The following is a 14754-nucleotide window of genomic DNA, read 5'->3' on the forward strand; positions in this document are numbered from 1 at the left end:
TAGGTTCAGCAGCAGAACACTTTGTAACAGATGGAAACGTCCAGGTCTATGATGACAAGTTCAGCAGCAGAGCACTTTGTAATAGATGGAAACGGCCGGGTCTATGGTGTAGGTTCAGCAGCAGAGCACTTTGTAATAGATGGAAACGGCCGGGTCTATGATGTAGGTTCAGCAGCAGAGCACTTTGTAATAGATGGAAACGGCCGGGTCTATGATGACAAGTTCAGAAGCAGAGCACTTTGTAATAGATGGAAACGGCCGGGTCTATGATGTAGGTTCAGCAGCAGAGCACTTTGTAATAGATGGAAACGGCCGGGTCTATGATGTAGGTTCAGCAGCAGAGCACTTTCTAATAGATGGAAACGGCCAGGTCTATGATGACAAGTTCAGCAGCAGAGCACTTTGTAATAGATGGAAACGGCCGGGTCTATGATGTAGGTTCAGCAGCAGAACACTTTGTAACAGATGGAAACGTCCAGGTCTATGATGACAAGTTCAGCAGCAGAGCACTTTGTAATAGATGGAAACGGCCGGGTCTACGATGTAGGTTCAGCAGCAGAGCACTTTGTAATAGATGGAAACGGCCAGGTCTATGATGACAAGTTCAGAAGCAGAGCACTTTGTAATAGATGGAAACGGCCGGGTCTATGATGTAGGTTCAGCAGCAGAGCACTTTGTAATAGATGGAAACGGCCGGGTCTATGATGTAGGTTCAGCAGCAGAGCAGTTTCTAATAGATGGAAACGGCCGGGTCTATGATGTAGGTTCAGCAGCAGAGCACTTTGTAATAGATGGAAACGGCCGGGTCTATGATGACAAGTTCAGAAGCAGAGCACTTTGTAATAGATGGAAACGGCCGGGTCTATGATGTAGGTTCAGCAGCAGAGCACTTTGTAATAGATGGAAACGGCCGGGTCTATGATGTAGGTTCAGCAGCAGAGCACTTTCTAATAGATGGAAACGGCCAGGTCTATGATGACAAGTTCAGCAGCAGAGCACTTTGTAATAGATGGAAACGGCCGGGTCTATGATGTAGGTTCAGCAGCAGAGCACTTTGTAATAGATGGAAACGGCCGGGTCTATGATGACAAGTTCAGAAGCAGAGCACTTTGTAATAGATGGAAACGGCCGGGTCTATGATGTAGGTTCAGCAGCAGAGCACTTTGTAATAGATGGAAACGGCCGGGTCTATGATGTAGGTTCAGCAGCAGAACACTTTCTAACAGATGGAAACGTCCAGGTCTATGATGACAAGTTCAGCAGCAGAGCACTTTGTAATAGATGGAAACGGCCGGGTCTATGATGTAGGTTCAGCAGCAGAGCACTTTGTAATAGATGGAAACGGCCGGGTCTACGATGACAAGTTCAGAAGCAGAGCACTTTGTAATAGATGGAAACGGCCGGGTCTATGATGTAGGTTCAGCAGCAGAGCACTTTGTAATAGATGGAAACGGCCGGGTCTATGATGTAGGTTCAGCAGCAGAGCACTTTCTAATAGATGGAAATGGCCAGGTCTATGATGACAAGTTCAGCAGCAGAGCACTTTGTAATAGATGGAAACGGCCGGGTCTATGATGACAAGTTCAGCAGCAGAGCACTTTGTAACAGATGGAAACGTCCAGGTCTATGATGACAAGTTCAGCAGCAGAGCACTTTGTAATAGATGGAAACGGCCGGGTCTATGATGTAGGTTCAGCAGCAGAGCACTTTGTAATAGATGGAAACGGCCGGGTCTATGATGTAGGTTCAGCAGCAGAGCACTTTGTAATAGATGGAAACGGCCGGGTCTATGATGACAAGTTCAGAAGCAGAGCACTTTGTAATAGATGGAAACGGCCGGGTCTATGATGTAGGTTCAGCAGCAGAGCACTTTGTAATAGATGGAAACGGCCGGGTCTATGATGTAGGTTCAGCAGCAGAGCACTTTCTAATAGATGGAAACGGCCAGGTCTATGATGACAAGTTCAGCAGCAGAGCACTTTGTAATAGATGGAAACGGCCGGGTCTATGATGTAGGTTCAGCAGCAGAACACTTTGTAACAGATGGAAACGTCCAGGTCTATGATGACAAGTTCAGCAGCAGAGCACTTTGTAATAGATGGAAACGGCCGGGTCTATGATGTAGGTTCAGCAGCAGAGCACTTTGTAATAGATGGAAATGGCCGGGTCTATGATGACAAGTTCAGAAGCAGAGCACTTTGTAATAGATGGAAACGACCGGGTCTATGATGTAGGTTCAGCAGCAGAGCACTTTGTAATAGATGGAAACGTCCAGGTCTATGATGTAGGTTCAGCAGCAGAGCAGTTTCTAATAGATGGAAACGGCCGGGTCTATGATGTAGGTTCAGCAGCAGAGCACTTTGTAATACATGGAAACGGCCGGGTCTATGATGACAAGTTCAGAAGCAGAGCACTTTGTAATAGATGGAAACGGCCGGGTCTATGATGTAGGTTCAGCAGCAGAGCACTTTCTAATAGATGGAAACGGCCAGGTCTATGATGACAAGTTCAGCAGCAGAGCACTTTGTAATAGATGGAAACGGCCGGGTCTATGATGTAGGTTCAGCAGCAGAGCACTTTGTAATAGATGGAAACGGCCGGGTCTACGATGACAAGTTCAGAAGCAGAGCACTTTGTAATAGATGGAAACGGCCGGGTCTATGATGTAGGTTCAGCAGCAGAGCACTTTGTAATAGATGGAAACGGCCGGGTCTATGATGTAGGTTCAGCAGCAGAACACTTTGTAATAGATGGAAACGGCCGGGTCTACGATGACAAGTTCAGAAGCAGAGCACTTTGTAATAGATGGAAACGGCCGGGTCTATGATGTAGGTTCAGCAGCAGAGCACTTTGTAATAGATGGAAACGGCCGGGTCTATGATGTAGGTTCAGCAGCAGAGCACTTTCTAATAGATGGAAACGGCCAGGTCTATGATGACAAGTTCAGCAGCAGAGCACTTTGTAATAGATGGAAACGGCCGGGTCTATGATGTAGGTTCAGCAGCAGAACACTTTGTAACAGATGGAAACGTCCAGGTCTATGATGACAAGTTCAGCAGCAGAGCACTTTGTAATAGATGGAAACGGCCGGGTCTATGATGTAGGTTCAGCAGCAGAACACTTTGTAATAGATGGAAATGGCCAGGTCTATGATGAAAAGTCCAGCAGCAGAGCAGTTTGTATTGGGAGAAAATGGCCAGGTCTATGATGTAGGTTCAGAAGCAGAGCACTTTGTATGCAAAACCTAAATGTGTTTCTGACATATTCATTTTTAGGCTCAGTGGGAGACATTTACTAAAGCTGGGTAAACACTGAGACGATGGGCATTCATTTTTCAGACATCGGAATGAATGCCCTTGAACAGGGATTGCCCATCCACACTTGAACGAGTTAATGAATGATGAAACAATCACTGGCCCTGATTCAGACCTGCTCGCTGCCGGAGGCAGCTCGCAGGGTCTGATGGGCGTGTTTCTTTTTCTTTTTCTCTGGCCGCTCGCTAAGCTGTGGGAGACCTCCCACAGCTTGTGTGAGGTGGCAGGAGGCCGCCGCGATTATCGCGGCCATCGGCCTTGCGACCAGACCCTGTGGCAGGGTCTCGGCTGCCGCAAGGCCAAGTGGACTTCTTGCTCTAACAGAGCAGGAAGTCCACTACTGACATCACTAGTGATGTCACTAGTGCCTCCGACAAACGCCAGGCGTTCCTAAGGGAACTCCTGCGTTTGTGCAGCCACACCCCCCTGCCTGCCTACAAAACGGGGCGAGCTGTCACTCATCATCGACAGCCGCCCCGTCTTGTAGAAACCCCCGCAGCGACTGAAGTTCAGCCGCTGGACGGGGTTCGCTCGTGCGCATGCCGGGCGCGTGCGCAGTGGGGCACCATTAAGCCGCTTGAGAGCGCTGGGCGCTTGCGAGCAGCTCTGAATGAGCTCCACTGTTCCATCCTTCATTAACTTACCATAGGTTGCTAGCGATGTCAGGTATGATGTACAGTACATCATACCTGATGACGTCACATGAGACCGCGGGAGCGCGCAGAATGAGTGTACACACTGAGCGATGTAGGCGATTTGTCAGTATGAAATGGCAAATCAGCCCGACATCGCTCCAGTGTGTACCCAACTTATGAGTGCAAATGTGAAATAACCAAGGTAATTAAGGAGACCTTTGATTTCATTAATCTAGGATCAGTCAATGCTCATTGCTGGCTGGATGGTCCAGGTTGCTGCACAATTGCATTTATACATCTTGGTATATTGGTGGACCGCTCCCTCTTATGTCATGCTCTCAGGGGGCGGCACAGGGCGCAGTTGAGCCCTCTTACGGCAATGGTAACTTCAGGAATATATTTTTTAGATTCTGTCCCAAAAATATAATTATTACTGACATCTTGGAGCCGATTCTGATTTGGGAGCAAAGCAAAACTTTGAAGTACGGTAACTTTGCACCTTGGTAAAACCATGCTGGACTCCGGGTGGGGCAGATGTAACATGTGCAGAAAGGTTTAGATTTGGGAGGGTGTGTCCTAGCTCAAATCTAAATTTGTGTTAAAATAAAACAGTCCAGCATGTGCTTAATGCAAAAGCAGCCAGTATTTACCCTGCATGCAACAAAAACCCAAAATAAAAACAAATGTACCTGCAACCTGCATACAATATGGTTTGTGCAGGTGCAAAGTCACATGCTTTTTTTTTGCTTTGCTCTGAACTCAGCATCAGACCCATAGTTAGCCCCATTTGTTCTATCTGTGTGATTGGTGTCATATCTCAGATTCCTGTGTGCTCAGTACATCTACAGTATATCCCATCTATCACCCAGGATACATTGTTCATCGGCACCCCAGGAACTCTCTGTAACTACTGTAGCAATAGAAGCTAAAGGTTATGTTACACCGTACTTGCCAACTCTCCCCGATTGTCAGGGAGACTCCCTGAAATAGTAGCAATCTCTCTGACTCAATGAAGAGTCCAGCAATCTCCCTGATTTCATTTAATCCCCATGATGAAGCTGTTATATATATATAAAAAACAGAGATATATACAGTTAAATGGGATCATTAGGATAATTTCCCTGCATTGGGTATAAGGCACAATGATTCCTATGGCTACATGCATTTTCTGAAAAAGTATCAGCGTTTTTAAATCAACATATAGATCTTCGTAACTGCTTTGGTGCTCATTCACATTTGGATGTAAGTCAGTATTATGACACGCCCCCTCAGATGTACAGTACACGCCCACTTTACCGCCACGCTCATAGGTGCTGCTTTCCCAATCTCCCTGAAAAGCTTTTTCAAAAGTAGGCCAGTATGTGTTACACTCATATCCTACGGACGCAGTAGTGTATCAGTGTTGAATCTCTTGTTAATATTTCATTTGACTCATTTCTCTATTTAATATTTAATCAGCTAAACTAGCTTTCCCTCCTGCATCCTTAGCAGAGCATTTACACCCAGCTCTGGTGCACTCAGGGAAACTCTGCCGCGCTGCTCTGCACTTTCACTGCATAGGGTGTTAGCTTGCGAATGCGAGTTTGTTTCATGAAACTTACATCGCATGAATGCGCACACCCTAGATATGTGAGAGCCAATTAGAAATGCCAATTCACAGTAGTCGTGGCGAGGGTGTGTGACTTATATACAAAATGTGACCTGGGAGTACTGTTTAAAAAAAACTGGGGAAACCATCCGGGACCCCAAAAGACTGAGACAGCAGGACCGTATAGAAGACTGTTCGTGGCCATAAGGACTGGAGATGAGAGAGACTGCTGCGGCAGCAGTCTCCACACTCTCACTGCCCGACGTGCCACTGCGTCTGCGCTGTTATACAGGCGCGTCCAGCGGTAGTGGGCAGAGCAGTGAGGGTGGTCGCAGAGCCGGATCCCTCCAAACGGCCTGGGTAAGTAGTACCCCCACCTTCGGCAGAGCAGTGAGGGTGGTCGCAGAGCCGGGTCCCTCCAAACGGCCTGGGGGTAGTACCCCGCCAAGGTGGGGGGCGGGTAAGTAGTACCCGCCCCCCACCTTGGCGCCCCTGGCTGGACAACTGCATACATACATTGTATTCATACAGACACTGCCCATGACTAAACCGCACCCAATCTATGAGTTTACGATTTGTGGTTTCTTTAGGCGGCTTTTGTATCAGAAGTTGCTAAAAAGAAGCAAAACTGCTGCATAGACAATTAATGGAGAATGGAAAAGTCTGTCAGTTCTGTTATAGTCCATGAACTTAGCATTCAGAATATAACATTGTTTGAACCTCTGCCCCTTAGCTAACTATTCATCCCATTATATCTAAGTATAGCATGAAGATATCATTCCAAAGGAAATTACATCATACATACACACAGACACACACACACACACATAACAATCAGTATTAGTGATATTAATACACAACATGGCCATACGGAACAGCTGGAACCAGAATAACGACAGGAAGTGAATGATTACCATTAGTCATGTATGTTGGCGACAATGTGATGAGCTCTGTGCATTAATAAAGTATATTGTTGCTGGATATTTATATTATACTGTGCAAGTGACCAACTGCTTAATGATTCTTCCAGAGATGAACACAGTTCATTCTCTGTAATATGTACTAAAATGCATCAGAACAAGACTACCATCGAAAGTAACAATCTCTTCCTTCCAACACAAGAGACTGTACTGAGAATTACACCCAATACAGGAACCAGGGAAGTGATACCTGTGTAGCTTATTATGTAGCTGAAGACACATCTGTATCCACATCTACAGAATAAGGATATAGATATGTCCTCATACACTATTGCCCAAGTCGCGACAAATATCCCTTCTCAGCGCGCTAGGTTCCGGGCGACTAGGCTGCGCCGAGCATCCCTCTCGCTCAAAATGTGCGTCTTATTCGATAAATAATGCAACTCGAAGCGAAAAAACTACTTTGCTAGATTACACCATACTTGCCTGCTCTCCCGGAACGGCAGGGAGGCTCCTGAAAATCGTGTGGCGCTCAAGGCCATCTGGAAGGCTCCTGAAAATTGCGTGGCACCCCTGGCTGCCCAGAAGAGTGGGTAAGTCTGCCAGCCTCCCACTTACAGAGTGCAGCATTATTGTGGCCTCGCCCACCACTTCGCAACAGTGGAAATTGATAGGTAGAAGCTGATTGGTTGCTATTGACAACTTCTCCACTTGTCCTCTTTAGAAGGTTTGATACATCTTCCCCTATAAGAGCACATACTAAGGGCACAGTTGCCGACTTTCTGGCTGCTCATTCCGGGAGGGAGCAGCCAGATAGGCAGGGCAGGGGGGCGTGGCCGGCAAAAGAGGGTGTGGCTGGGTGTCTAACGTTTGAAGGTGTGACGGGGCGGGGTCACACAATCGCGTAATTTCGGCCCCGCCCCCACTACACAATGCCGATAATACAGGTAGTTTTAACAGTCAATCGCAGGCTCGCGGCCGAATCGGGAGGGTAGGCAACCCTGACTAAGGGCGAGAGTCAATTACAAGCGATTGCGCCAGAAGCTGATCCGGCAGCTTTGTGGCCTATGAGTCACAGGCTGATTTCCGCTCGCAGCCTATGGACCAGAAACGGCCCGCTGTAATGTCCAGATACAGGTGCAGGGTGCGTTTGTACTTGGAACTAGTTTGTACTGCAAACTAAAATGAGCGATTTAGGGGTTATAAACGGTGCCGTTTGCTGGCATTCCAACCCCGTTACAACCACATTGCAGGGATCGCCACTGTTGAATTGACCCCCAAAAATGACATTAATTATACAGAGAAGTGGCGCTGTGCAACCATCCATACATTCATTGCTAAAACAGCAGATATAAAAAATTACATGTAGTATATATTTGAGGTTCTGTGTAGCTGCCAATACATATATGATAACATCAGCAGGGCCGTAGCTAGGGTAGTGTGGCCTGTGGCATCGCACAGGGCACCACAGGTCAGGGGGCGCTGTTTGGCCTGCAACATTTCTGTTTATTATCATTCTTGCTTGTAACTTCCTCTTATTTCATCCCCAGCATCTCCTGGCCTCTCCTATCTCTTCCCTGGCCCTTCCCCATGAAGCCATGGCCCATATTTGGGTGCATTATGTCCCTATGAAAAATGAGGGGGGCACCAATGCTCTTTCTGGCACAGGGCACCAAAAAGTCTAGTTACGGCTCTGGACATCAAATCCTGAAAATTACTCAATCTAAAGGTGCCCGCACACTGGATGACTAGCAAACGATGCAATGTCGGTAACGATTTCGTTTGAACTCTCCCCAGCACTTCGGGACACGATATGGTGCTAAAAAGTGTCCAATCTTACCAAGGATCTATCGCGTCTCCTTAACAATTTCCAGTGCGTCGTGTAGGTAAGATCTGAAGATACGACGGACGACCCACGGGTACGCGCATCGGCATCGCTATCGTCAGTGGACGTTCACGATTTGCACATAAATTTGCACGATTTGTCATTCCGATGCATCGAAATCGGCCAAATCGTGCAAAATATTGTCCAGTGTGTGGGCGCCTTAACATACAGAATAAAAACAGTGGTACTGTGGAGGTGTCGCAGAGAATAACACAGGTGGTACTGTGCAGATGGGATGACCCAGGCTGAGCACAGAGTGACGCTCTGACAACTGTTACACAGGAAAGGTTGGGCTATAATTGGCATTAGATATATTAGTCTCCCTGGCTGTACAGCAGAGTTTAACTCTTCACTGTCTGCTGCCAGCATGACGCTGCCCAGGGGAATATAGCATTACAAACATGGGTTGCATTTTGGTAGTCAACGAACCCCGCTGATGATTGCATTGATGATAATGCATTCATCCTGCTCCTCTCTGCAGACACAGCAAATAGGCCATATGTTTCTGCTGGCTGGGCGAGCTGTGCCTTTAAGGATTGCAGCACGGTAGCAGGAGGAATGGCCCAGCCTACAAGAGCCTCCTCACTGAGCTCTGGAATGGGAAGCAGTTCCTGCAGAACACACACACACCCTGTGCAGAGCCTCATCCACACTGCGCCCCGGGATGGACCCACTGCCAGCCTGAGACCAGCACCACTGGTGAGCCCCTATGCTACCCAGCCTGCAGCAGGCACCCCTCTGCACTGTTATCCTGAGGAACTGTACTGGGAGGGGGGCTGTCCTGTGGTATTAACCCTCCAGCACCTGGTTATAAGAAGTAGGTTATGCTGTGGGTAGTGGGTGACAAGGGACATGGGGTATTGGATGGGTGACATTTGGAGGGCTGGTGCATATAGGGGAATCATCTGGTGGTGACAGGATGAATGCACTGTTATTGGGAAGGAACATCTGTAAATCAGAATATTTTGTGTCATACTGGCCCTGGTGTATTGCAATGATGCTGCAGTTATCGCCCAATGTTACATCGCCCCCCTGGACCTTGATCAGGGACCCTGTGGGGCCTTACTGAGCTCTGATGTCTGCACCCACATATCTCTATGATCCAGCATTTTATCCGAGCTGAGGACACTGACAGAAGCACTGACTGTACAGTACATCTCCATCACAGCTCAGTGAGGAGGAGAGTTCATGTATGATGCATGTCTGGTACCCATGCGTAGGGGGAGACTGGCATATGGGGTGTACACTAATTGTAAACCTCCTTCATAACACAGTGAGGAGAGTACATGCATGATGTATGTATGTATAGATGGAGCCAGCCTCATCGTTGACACGCATCGCGGTATAGCGCAGCAATTGACAGGCTGCGAGCATTCGCAACTGGTGATTGCCCTATTGAAGTCTATGGTGTACGCATGCGAACGCCATAGCCGCGGACATGCGAATCGCGGCATAGGTGACTGTTGCTACATCTGTACAGTATGTATGTATTTATGGTACCCATGTCTAGAGAAAGACTGGTCACTGGGGAGTACACTGACAGTACATCTCCATCATACAGTAGCAGAGTGGGAGTGAGGAGAGTACGTGTATGATGCATGTCTTGTACCCATGTGGAGGAAGATGTTTGATGTATGTCTGTTACCCATGTGGTGGTACATATGTGATGTATGTTTGATAGCCATGTGGAAGGGGAGACTGGTATATGAGGTGAGCACTGATTGTATATCTCCATCATAGCATAGAGAGGAGAGTACATGTATGATGTATGTCTGTTACCCATGTGGTGGTACATATGTGATGTATGTTTGGTAGCCATGTGGAAGGAGAGACTGGTATATGGGGTGAGCACTGATTGTATATCTCCATCATAGCACAGAGAGGAGAGTACATGTATGATGTATGTCTGTTACCCATGTGGTGGTACATATGTGATGTATGTTTGTTAGCCATGTGGAAGGGGAGACTGGTATATGGGGTGAGCACTGATTGTATATCTCCATCATAGCACAGGGAGGAGGAGAGTACATGTATGATGCATGTCTGGTACCCATGTGGAGAGTACATGTATGATGCATGTCTGGTACCCATGTGGTGGTACATATACGATGTATGTTTGGTAGCCATGTGGAAGGGGAGACTGGTACTGTATATGGGGTGAGCAATGATTGTATATCTCCATCATAGCACAGAGAGGAGGAGAGTACATGCATGATGCATGTCTGGAACCCATGTGGAGAGTACATGTATGTTGCATGTGTGGTACCCATGTGGAGGGGAGACTGGTATATGGGTGAGCACTGATTGTCACATTGTAGATACGAGAAAGTATGAAGATTCTGGTTCCTTATCATAATATAAAGATAGATGTAACCCCTTCAGTACTGAAATAGACTGTGTGCCATCTACTGCTATATATGAAGGGCTGACTTGCTTTTGTTGTCAGTCTTCTACCTGTATACTATTATATTTCCTTTACATAGAAGATATAATGCATCTTTACTGTTACTGAGTGTTTTTTTTGTTTTTAGAAATATAAATGAAATAAGACCTGTGGTGACCTCTGGCTTAGCGAAGGGTTAACCATGCTATTATGTGACCCCCAGAGAGTCCATGTGACTTTGGTTATACAATATAGCGCCTCCAGGAAAATAGCGTAGTACAGGTGACTCTGGCATAAAAAGAGGGAGGAAGCTGTGGAAGGCTAGCATGCTGGGAATGTTAGTGCCCCACAGCTTGTGTACTCCTGCTATAGAGTCTATCTGTATATTCTGGGCTCTCTATCTGTATATTCTGGGCTCTCGCAGGCGTTTTATTTTGGAGGAGCTGGAAGCATTTCCTCTGTAATTGCACTGTTTAGATCTTCATGTCCAGAAGAAGAATGAGCCTGTGGTTATTTGTTAGAGTGCACTACCAGATGCGCCTGGTAGAGGGCGCTGCTGCCTCATGTGAATGAAGGGGGCAACACAGCTGCAGGGAGCTCATAGTGACAACAGTAAATGTCCCATATCAGTAAAAGACAGTAAAAACAATGACAAGTAAGAGGCTTCCCCACGGGGCACCTTAGTAGTTTGCATAATCCATAAACTTCTCCCAGCGTTTCCTTCTGGGTGTCGGATGCAATAACACGGCTACAGGATCCTGCTCTATAACTACAGTATGAGTGACAAGTTGTCTGGGCTGAAGACTGTCAGTGGTAGCAACCAGCACTGCGCTGGGAGACCGGTACTCCTGGAAGTCCTGAATGTGGCTGTACTGCAGGGGTGAGGGACACAGTGCTTATTGTACATATATCTGGGGGAGGGGGATTGTTAAAGCTGATATTGCACATTTTTTAGGTTTAAACAGTGAGTGCAGATGTGGAGAAGGCACCGTGAGTGTGCATGGGGTACAGTGAGTGTAGATGTAGAGAGAGCACCGTAAGTGTACATAGGGTACAGTGAGTGTGGATGGGGCACAGTGAGTACAGATGTGGTGGGAGCACAGTGAGTGTATATGTACATGGGGAACAGTAAGTGCATATTATACATAGTAAGTAGGGATGTGAAGAGAGCACAGTGAGTGTAGATGGGGCACAGTGAGTACAGGTGTGGTGGGAATATACATGCACATGGGGGAACAGTAAGTGCATATTATAGATTACAGATTTGAAGAGAGCACAGTGAGTACAGATGTGGAGACGATACAGTGAGTGTAGATGAGGCACAGTGAGTATAGATATGGAGAGAGCACAGTGAGTGTAGATGGGGCACAGTGAGTACAGATGTGGAGACAATACAGTGAGTGTTGATGGTGCAGTGAGTATAGATATGGAGAGCACAGTGAGTACAGATGTGGTGGGAATATACATGTACAGAGGGAACAGTAAGTGCATATTATAGTTTACAGATTTGAAGAGAGCACAGTGAGTGTAGATGGGGCACAGTGAGTACAGATGTGGTGGGAATATACATGTACAGAGGGAACAGTAAGTGCATATTATAGATTACAGATTTGAAGAGAGCACAGTGAGTGTAGATGGTGCACAGTGAGTAGAGGGGAGATGATACAGTGAGTGTAGATATGGAGAGAGCACAGTGAGTGTAGATGGTGCACAGCGAGTAGAGGGGAGACGATACAGTGAGTGTAGATATGGAGAGAGCAGTGAGTGTAGATGGGGCACAGTGAGTACAGATGTGAAGAGAGCACAGTGAGTGTAGATGGTGCACAGTGAGTAGAGGGGAGACGATACAGTGAGTGTAGATATGGAGAGAGCACAGTGAGTGTAGATGGTGCACAGTGAGTAGAGGGGAGACGATACAGTGAGTGTAGATATGGAGAGAGCACAGTGAGTGTAGATGGGGTACAGTGAGTACAGATGTGAAGAGAGCACAGTGAGTGTAGATGGGGCACAGTGAGTACAGATGTGAAGAGAGCAGAGTGAGTGTAGATGGGGCACAGTGAGTACAGATGTGAAGAGAGCACAGTGAGTGTAGATGGGGCACGCACAGTGAGTACAGATGTGAAGAGAGCACAGTGAGTGTAGATGGGGCACAGTAAGTACAGATGTGAAGAGAGCACAGTGAGTGTAGATGGGGCACAGTGAGTACAGGTGTGGTGGGAATGTACATGCACAGAGGGAACAGTAAGTGCACATTATAGATGACAGATATGAAGAGAGTGAGAGCACAGAAGCTTAATGCAGATAAACAGCACACGTGTAACACACACACAGTGTAAGGCATATTTATGTGTCGTGCAGATGACCAGTTAGCTTTACCTTAGCATGCGGCAATTAAAGCTGCTAGATGCAGCTCTATGTATGTATTTTCCATGTCAGTGCACGGACACGCGTGTGAATGTGCTGTATTGTCTGCTCTCTGATTTCACAGCTATGCATGAATTGATTCCACAAAGCAGGCTCGTCCTGGTGTCTGTTCATGATCACTAATGACATCTTTAATTAGGACATTTGGCAGTGGTTAACATGCAATGGATAAGTCTTGTTTAAGCATGTGCGTGTTATGACTTGAGGACATATTGTCTGTTACTGTGATCATGTACAGGGATTGCCAAGTGGGATCAGCATGGAAGAAATGAAACAACCACTTTGTTTTATACAGTTGAAGATTGTGGGGCTGTTTTTGGCATTATTTGGATTCTGAGAAAAATGGATATAAGTAATTACATTCCTGTATGCACTGTCGAGACAAGCATAGTGTACACAGTATTATAGCAACTGGTGTCTCCGTGGTCCTGCAGTATATATCAGATCTGGTGTCTCCATGGTCCAGCAGTATATATCAGATCTGGTGTCTCTGTGGTCCTGCAGTATATATCAGATCTGGTGTCTCCGTGGTTCTGCAGTATATATCAGATCTGGTGTCTCCGTGGTCCTGCAGTATATATCAGATCTGGTGTCTCTGTGGTCCTGCAGTATATATCAGATCTGGTGTCTCTGTGGTCCTGCAGTATATATCAGATCTGGTGTCTCTGTGGTTCTGCAGTATATATCAGATCTGGTGTCTCCATGGTCCTGCAGTATATTAGATCTAGTTTCTCTGGCATCCTGCAGTATATATCAGATCTGGTGTCTCTGTGGTCCTGCAGTATATATTAGATCTGGTGTCTCTGTGGTCTTGCAGTATATATCTGATCTGGTGTCTCCGTGGTCCTGCAGTATATATCAAAACTGGTGTCTCTGGAATCCTGCAGTATGTATCAGATCTGGTTTCTCTGGAATCCTGCAGTATATATCAGATCTGGTGTCTCTGTGGTCCTGCAGTATATATCAGATCTGGTGTCTCCGTGGTCCTGCAGTATATATCAGATCTGGTGTCTCCGTGGTCCTGCAGTATATATCAGATCTGGTGTCTCCGTGGTCCTCCAGTAAATATCAGATCTGGTGTCTCTGTGGTCCAGCAGTTTATATCAGATCTGGTGTTTCTGTGGTCCAGCAGTATACATCACATCTGGTGTCTCTGTGGTCCTGCAGTATATATCAGAACTGGTGTCTCTGCGGTCCTGCAGTAAATATCAGATCTGGTGTCTCTGTGGTCCTGCAGTATATATCAGATCTGGTGTCTCCGTGGTCCTGCAGTATATATCAGAACTGGTGTCTCTGGAATCCTGCAGTATATATCAGATCTGGTGTCTCCGTGGTCCTGCAGTATATATCAGATCTGGTGTCTCTGTTGTCCTCCAGTATATATCAGATCTGGTGTCTCTGTGGTCCTGCAGTATATATCAGAACTGGTGTCTCTGGGGTCCAGCAGTATATATCAGATCTGGTGTTTATGTGGTCCAGCAGTATATATCAGATCTGGTGTCTCCGTGGTCCTGCAGTATATATCAGATCTTGTGTCTCTGTGGTCCAGCAGTATATATCCGATCTGGTGTCTCCGTGGTCCTGCAGTATATATCAGATCTTGTG

At 46.7% G+C, this 14754-nt stretch overlaps 1 protein-coding gene across 2 annotated transcripts in view; it reads left to right on the forward strand.

Moving 5' to 3' along the window:
* The first annotated feature begins 8925 nt into the window (after nucleotides 1–8925).
* The window catches only part of DAAM2 (dishevelled associated activator of morphogenesis 2), a 319828-nt gene continuing 313999 nt past the window's right edge, over nucleotides 8926–14754 (forward strand). For both annotated transcript variants that reach the window (XM_088445364.1, XM_088445368.1), the window contains exon 1: nucleotides 8926–9041. The gene's annotated coding sequence lies outside the window, so the exon portion shown is untranslated. The remainder of the gene's footprint in view (nucleotides 9042–14754) is intronic.

This window comes from Taudactylus pleione, unplaced genomic scaffold (genome assembly GCF_031769625.1).
Source record: "Taudactylus pleione unplaced genomic scaffold, aTauple2 ptg000378l, whole genome shotgun sequence".
Taxonomy (NCBI): Eukaryota; Metazoa; Chordata; class Amphibia; order Anura; family Myobatrachidae; genus Taudactylus; species Taudactylus pleione.